Source organism: Culex pipiens, chromosome 3 (genome assembly GCF_016801865.2).
Source record: "Culex pipiens pallens isolate TS chromosome 3, TS_CPP_V2, whole genome shotgun sequence".
NCBI lineage: Eukaryota > Metazoa > Arthropoda > Insecta > Diptera > Culicidae > Culex > Culex pipiens.
The window spans coordinates 176,176,454-176,184,615 of NC_068939.1; the positions used below are offsets into that span (position 1 = coordinate 176,176,454).

The window sequence follows — 8,162 nt, forward strand, 5'->3', positions numbered from 1 at the left end:
TTCTTTAAATTGAAATTCTTAACCAATAACTATCCTCTATTGTGGCTACTTAAGAAGCACACTATTTAACTCTTCACAAACAGAAAACAAAACCTTTCCCACCCTGCTTCGTGGTGGAAAACAACTTTGAAATTGAAATGGTGCTCAACCCGTTCGCATTATAATGGGGTAAAAATTTTAATTTAAAAAGTTTTGCCGCCACCCAAAAATGTTGGTCACGGCCACCGACCGTGTGTCGGGGAGGCGCGGCAAAACAAGCCTACCTTTTCTCTCATCTCCTAGCAGCTGTGTTTTGGGGGGGGCCCAAACTTTTGCTCGAAAGCCTTTGTCGTGGTTTTACCTTGTTTGTGGTTCCATGGGAGGGGGGGGGGGGGGGCATACGTGTAAGCTTGCGCGCGAGAGTGAGTTTTGCTGTAAGTAGTTTTGGCCACGGTGAAATTGTTTTAATTACGATTTTTTTTTTTGGTTTTTTTCAGTAATAAATTTATAAGCATGTTATATGAAGAATCTGATTTGATTTTTTTTTATTAATTAGAGGAATGCATGTGCATTGGAGTAGCTCGTTATGGACAACTTTTAATAACAGAGATTTTTCTGTTCCATTTGGGCCCCCAAACAATTTCCCAAATTTGGAGGTGCTCTGCATTGATCCGCACTTTGTTTATTTTAGGTTGAAGTTAGTTTTAAGCCTCTTTGCAAATGTAGATTTTTCTTCATTAGAAACCACTGAAAGGCGAAAGCTACATAACTTTATCAATAAAGTAAAATACTGGTATTCAAAATTTAGGTGAAAAGTCACCGATTGTGATTGGACCCAAGGGTGACAAGTAAAATTGATAATTGTGGAAAATCTTAAAAGATAATCCTTGGCTCGGTTCTTTAGGCAAGAGTGCAAGTAGATCCGAGTTGATTCTGATGAGTTATTAGTAATGCGATATAAAGAAATTGGCTTTTATACAGTCCAGACTCGATTATCCAAAGTTTTGATTATCCGAAGTTCGATTATCCGAAGGTTTGTATGGGACTTCGGATAATCGAATCACGAACACAATTTTTTCGATTTTTCTTTTTTTGTTTTAAACATCAAAATCGAGTTCTGCGACCCCATTTTAGTCAAATTTGATTAGTTGCCGGAGTCGGTGGAGTCGGGTCTTTTTGGGAAGCTTGGAGTCGGAGTCGGAGTCGGTCGTCAAAACTCGAACAGCTGAAGTCGGAGTCGGAGCCGGAGTCGGGTAAATTTTATGAGCTGGAGTCGGAGTCGGAGTCGGAGCCGATGATTTCTGATAACCTGGAGTCGGAGTCGGAGCCGGAGTTATCTTAAATTCAACAAAAAATATGTTTTTTTATTGTTCAGTATTTCCTATATAACAGCTTAATTTACAAATCAACTTATATTTTTAACTGACTTATCAGATGCCATTATGTTTTTGAAGCTATTTATTGTGATTGAAAAGCTCTAATTGTATTATTACACTATAATCACTTAATGATAACCTCTTACCCAAGTATGTAGTATCATAATTCAAAAAATAATAAATAAAAAATTGGTTATGTACTCAGACTATATTTATGTGCCCTTTTAATTCAAATATGACCAAATTTCATCCAGTTATTTCTGAAAAAAGTACACACAAAGTCATCTCTTACCCCAATTGCGAATGTCTTAGAGGTTTTCAGTTAAATCATTTTTTAGGAAAAATTTACGAGGTACATAAAAAGATTATAAATAGTAATCACTGTTTTTGCAGATCGAAAAAGAGTCACTGACAGTTTAACTTTTGTAAACAATAATCAACGATAATAACAATCTCTTACTTGGAACTCAACATGCGCATTTTGTTTATAACTGAGTACAAAAAAATCAAAGTGTTGCATTTAAAATAATTGAAACTAACAAAAAATGTCAAAAGAAGTTGCAACAAATTTGAAATAATCATTGATTGTCGATGTTGATGTTGATTTTAGGTAAACTATTTTGATATCGTTGCAAATTATCGTTGAACAATTCTCAAGAATTCAGTACAAAAATGAACTAATAAAAAATCTATAGAACAAAATATAGGATTTTAATTTATTTTATTATAGATAAAAAAACAGAATCAAAATATTATCAACTGGTACGAATTGATGTGAAATATTTGTGACCTAGAAATTATTTTACTTGTGATTATTAGTTTTTTATTAAATTTTATTTTTTTTTCATATATTTTGATGGAGGCGCAAGATCATCCATAAAGTTTCGTTTAAGGTGAAGATTCACGAAGTATCGTGCGCCTCCTTTTAAAAGTATATAAAATTTTAAAATTAAAATAAATTAAAAATTTCCAGGTTAAAATATTTTCCATTTCACAGATATTTGAAAAGGACATCTTAAGCGTCCACGAAGAAATTGTTTAGATACATTGATTTGAAATAATAATCTCCTTCAGCCATGGTGTGATGTCCATGTACGTCTTAAAAAAAACAAGAAAATGTTTCGTTTAAAATTGTCATTTAAAAAACAAGGTGCCTGGCACTGTGCTTCTTACAAATGTCAGCCTGAATGTGAGCAAATTGAATTATAATGATCAATAGATCATTAAGGCCAGGTTTCTTTTAGTTTTTCATTCAAAAATAACAGATTAATATTTAAATTTATTAGCTTTGAAAAACAAATTTTCAAATTTGAGGTTAAGCAAATAAATCCAAATTTACTTACAAAACTGTTCTTCTCAAAATGCCTCTAAAACTGAAGATTTTTTTTGATTTCTGTTTCCATAACGTATAAAATTTGTAACCTAGAAACTTTTTTTCCGTTTTTTTTTACTTTACTTTACTTTTACTTAACTTATTTTTCTTGAGAAAAACATGACGCTTAGAGAGTTTTTAAATAATCCTATTTATCAATGTTTAAAAAATAATTAACTTATAATAGTTATCTAACTTTCGAAACATTTAAAAATATGTGGAGTCGGAGTCGAAGCCGGAGCCAACCATTTGTTGAAAGCTGGAGTCGGAGTCGGAGTTGGAGTCGGCTAGAGTTGGAAGGCCGGAGTCGGAGTCGGAGCCAACCATTTGTTCAAAGCCGGAGCCGGAGTCGGAGTCGGAGTCAGCTAATCTGAGAAAGCCGGAGTTGGAGTCGGAGTCGTTTGAAATATGACCCGACTCCGCAGCCCTGGTTGATTGCTTATTAATTAATAAAATGCATTTTTTTCAATATTTCGTCCCCGCCATGTTTGTTTTTTTTTTTTTAAATTAGCGTAGTTTATAATTTTTTTCGTTATTCGATTTTCCGAAGTTTCGATTATCCGAAGTGAAATTTTTCCAAAGACTTCGGATAATCGAGTCTGGACTGTACTTGAAAGTATATAAGGGCTGTATAAGAAGTAAATACTTTTTTCAAAAAAAGAAAAATCACCAAAAAATCAGGATCAATTCGGATCGTTTTGCACCATTCGGCAAAGGTGTAGGGAATTAAATTACCACGCAAAAAGAATCCCAGAATTGGACAATTTTGGGTGAGACCCGCGCCAACTGGCAGAAAAATACTGAAACAATGTTATTCTGCATACATTTTTGCGATTTTCTCCATATAAACTTCAATGATTAAAAGTAACCCTTAAACCTTAATCGATTTGGCGCAAAATTGGCACAGATTCATATTTTTGCCTAAGAAATCGAGTCATAGGGTATCCCTGATGTCGATTAGGCTCAACGGAAAGGTCTTTTGAATACGCATCTTACGATATGTCGCTTGATGGATCCGCTTTTTATCAAAATATCTGAGATCTGGCCTCAAAAAAGTGTATGAATAACAATTAAGTGCTCATAACTTTTAACATGGTTATCGGATCTAGAGCGTCCAATTTCCCGGGGTTTCGAAATTCCCGAGAAACGGGAAATTTTCAAAAATTTCGAAAATTGTTTCAATCCTGGTTCTGATTGATATTTTGAAACAAAATTGTATAGAATAGCACCCTAAATGGTCAAAATAAGTGTGAGGATCAATTTATACCTTGACAACTTTTAGCATTAGCATTAGCAATAAAGGTCGCACAATTCCGGATGGTTGCACAACGCTTATCTTGTTGTTTAACTGTAATTAAACGTATAATAGCACTAGACTCTTATCCGGTTACAATATTCCAACACGGGAGATACCATGTTTTCATCTTTAGATGAGCGTGTAATACTATCCAGTAAGATAAGGGGCTCCTGGCCGGTACCTTGCTAACCTCGGGGCTTGGAAGGCATGTTAGTAAACATCTATCTAGAATGCGCAGAGATCTCTACGTCACCTAGTGGTATAGATGTTTGTAGGGAGGTTTAGGACTCAATGTTAGTAAATTGAATGTTCTTATTATTTAACACCATCACCACCACCACCAAAAACAATTCCATCACCACAAAGAACCAAGCTAGATTTTAACACAAATACATTACAAAACAAACACGACAATAAAACCATCATACGATACTGACGCGCAATAATATTCATTAGTACAATGATTCCCCACCGCATGCATGGCATGAACATGAACACGAACACAGCACAAAGAGAACACCACAAAAATCCATCTCCCCATCACTACTGCTTGCACGATACTCACGAACAGCGACACAAAAGCACACAAAAAATTTAACCTGAATAATCACGACTTCGCGTCCCCACTTCCAGCGCACCAATCTCAATTTATACCTTGACAACTTGTAAATAAAACACACAATTTCAAAAATTAAATAAATCAATTTTCTAAATTTATAGGCTGTTTATAAATTTGATTAAAATATCAAAAAATAATGATTAGTATATTTTTGTTAAGAACTATGTATTATTCTTTAACCACAGTTTTTGGACAATGAGTAAAATGAATCAATGCTGCAAACTCATAAAATTGCTTTTCAATTCGACTCTGTGACCAGTTTAAGAGAATAAGATAAACAAAAATATTGAATATTGAGTTGAAATGAAAAAAATAATGCAGCAAGCATGTTTTTTTATGTCAAAAAAAATAATTGAAATGAAAAAAAAAAACAAAACATATATTTTTCATGACAAATATTATTTTCAGAACAAATTTTACCTGCTTGAGCTCATGAATAAATAGATTAGCTTTGAATTTACCTTAAAAATCTCCTTTTCCACTTGAAGTACAATTTTTATGTAATAATAACTTAAGTTTATCAAATATTTGGAGCGAGTTTTTGAAATATGTTTGCAATTTTTGGGCACCTTTTATGTAATATGAAGTTGTTGATTCAGTCTAATAAATGACTTCGGTAAAATAAAATTCATAGCAAAAAAAGTATTTCAGTAGTTTCACATTTAAAACTCTTACGTCCTTGGTAGCTCTAGGGCTTTCTATATTTTCAACTTTAAACTGCAATTTCTTGTACAAATTAACGTAATTCTTCTTAGAGACATTTAATCATACCAATTCAATTTTCGTCAAATTTGGTCATAGTAAGCAAACACGATAATTAAAACTTAAATTTGATCTTGGTGGGAAAAGGTACCTTATTTCAAATTGTATAACAAAAAATTCGTTTAAAATACTTACCAAAATTATTATTGACTATTTTAATGAAATAATATCGTATTTTTTGTTGCCCAAAAAATAAACAATATCTATTCCCAGTTTTGAATGCTTCACAAATTAATATTATCAGAAATAACATGAATGAAATTTTCAGACAAAGTGATTAGTTCAAAATATCAGTTTTTTGGATGTAATAATATTAAATTGATTTATCTCATTATTGATTTTATATGATTTGATTTGATGTGATAACCCACAGGGCCACAAGTATCACCTATATAGCGGTTGCCTAGAATTGCAGTAACTCAGATTTAAAGGAAGTATCTTCAAATTACTGCCGTATGAAGGGCCAAAAGGGATTGAATTGATTTATCTCATTATTGTTATTTTTGGCAAATTAAAAAAAAATACCAAATGTTGAGAAAATGTATACTTTTGCTTGAATTTCGGAAATTCCTAGGAAATTTACAAATTTCCCAGGAAACAGGATATATACTTTTTTGGGAAATCCTGGGAATTCCTGGGACGGGAAATGCGACGCTCTAATCGGATCTTTTTATCGCTTGGACTCATTGGAAAGGTTTTTTGATTGGGCATGCAATCAGGACAGTGTTTTCACCTAAGTGATGAAATATAAGTGATGAAATATCCTACGTGAAAAGTAAAATTTTTACACATTAAATCCGATTTTGCCACGAAAAACTGTGAGTGCCACAGTCACCCGGAGTTAAAATATCGATTTGTTAAACTTTGTTAAACTCTGTTGAAAAACCTTTTTCCCAGAAAAAGTGCATGAACTTTGAGTGGATTGCCCCCCGTACATGTTTAGAAATAATAATCTCGAGCCAAACCTTGTCAGTTGCAAAATAAACCTAAAAATAATTAAATTCCTGTCAGTGTCACCCCGGTTTAAAGTATATTTAAAACTGAAGTCAAAAAAAACGGCAAAATTGTTCTTTTTCCTATTCTTTAATAAAACTAAATGAAAACTCGGCAATTTTTTCTCAGTGTGCATTTTTTTCCGGATAGTCCTCATCAACAAATTTGCCAAAGACACCAAACTAATCGGATTGTTTTTCAAAGGTTACAGATTTTCTAATATTCACGTACCTTTTTGTATGGACAGTAGGGTGGTCCAAATCCGGAAATCAAGGCAAAAAACGGACTCAATTGATGCCGGTCAATTAGAACTTTCAACCAAGACAATTCTTAAGTGAAAAATTCCGAGGAATCGATAGGTGGTGGTGAGAATCCGTGGAAATTTGCGCAAGGCTCGTTTGAGGTCGAATTACCCTATATGTTTACTTTTATTTTTTAGTTTCAAATGTGTTGCTGAAATGCTCGAGACGTTGACTCAACTTCTTTTCTCTACTCCATCGAAATTATATAATGGTACATTTTGCGAGTTCTCACTCACAAGATATGCAAAATTAATCTAAAAAAAAAAAACAAAATATAGGGTAAATCGGTCTTTTTGGTGGGATCTTATTGTCACTGTGGATTGGCCCATCCAAATTTGAGCTCATTTTGACCACGGAAACCCCTCCCTCTAATCGCTTGAAGTTTGTATGGGAAAAATCGTCAAAATGTATGGAGAAAAACAACTGTTTCAGTGTTTTACCTGTGGAGGGCGCCTACTGATAAATTTATTTTGAGTTGAAACTTGATCTAAGGGATTAATCCGCTGCACTGATTGTCAGCTCAGAACTGTAACTTATCCCCAGCTGATTCGTGAAACTTCCCGCCGTCGATTTCAAACCAAATTCGAGTCACAATCCAAAATGGGAGCCAGCCGCAAAATGACAGCGATTAATTTCCATCGAGGCAGGCTGGGACGGGGCCCCGATCCCAGCAAGAGAGCACGATGAAAATTTGCTGAAATCACGGATTTCCAAAATGGCGCCATCGCCACCCGTGACACTCGGGTTCCGCCGTGCTTCATAATATCGCGCGGGATTTGGCAGCCCAGCAAGTGTGGCAAAGTGTCTCAATTTGGTGCGGAGAAAACCCCGGGTGTGTGTCGATAAATTATAACTTCCGAGGCGTCTCGAGTGGCCGTAAATATCGGTATGAATTATTGGCATGTTTGGACTGGAGGGGGGGTGGGGGGGGGGGGACTGCTGTGCGAGGTTTCTGATTTTTGGTCTTGTGGGGATAAATTGAGATATAGAAATATAGGGTAGCTCAGTATTATGTTGGACAATTATTGAGAATTATAATATTCAATCAAAATTAACTTGGACTTCCTTTCGTCGAGCACGGTCGAAATGCTTCTTATGAAGTAAATTGCAGTGTGACAATTCTGAGCATTTTTTCGTTGATAAATCATACAAATCATCCCGGGCATATTTCATCGCAACGAAGAAGGGCTGCCTATTCCAAACTAGGGAACTGGAATTAATCAATACTGTATTGTGAATGGCAATTAAAGTGATATCCTGATACATATTTTAGAAAGTTTTTTTTATATCGATATTCCTTCAAGACTATCATCCAAATAAAGTTGAAATATTTCACAAAATTAAACATTTGACTATATGCATCAGTATGTGAAAATTTATGCTTTCCATCAAATTGAGGATGCACATCAAACTTACTTCTGCACATGCCAAAGATACGCGTTGTTCTCCTATACCTGATTAC

General features: G+C 34.4%; 1 long non-coding RNA gene across 1 annotated transcript in view; it reads right to left on the reverse strand.

The window, feature by feature from the left end:
* LOC128093482 (uncharacterized) overlaps nt 1-7,271 on the reverse strand; it is an 80,177-nt gene extending 72,906 nt beyond the window's left edge. The window contains exon 1 of the long non-coding RNA XR_008212522.1: nt 7,141-7,271. This is a non-coding gene — a long non-coding RNA (uncharacterized LOC128093482). The remainder of the gene's footprint in view (nt 1-7,140) is intronic.
* Nucleotides 7,272-8,162: the final 891 nt, after the last annotated feature.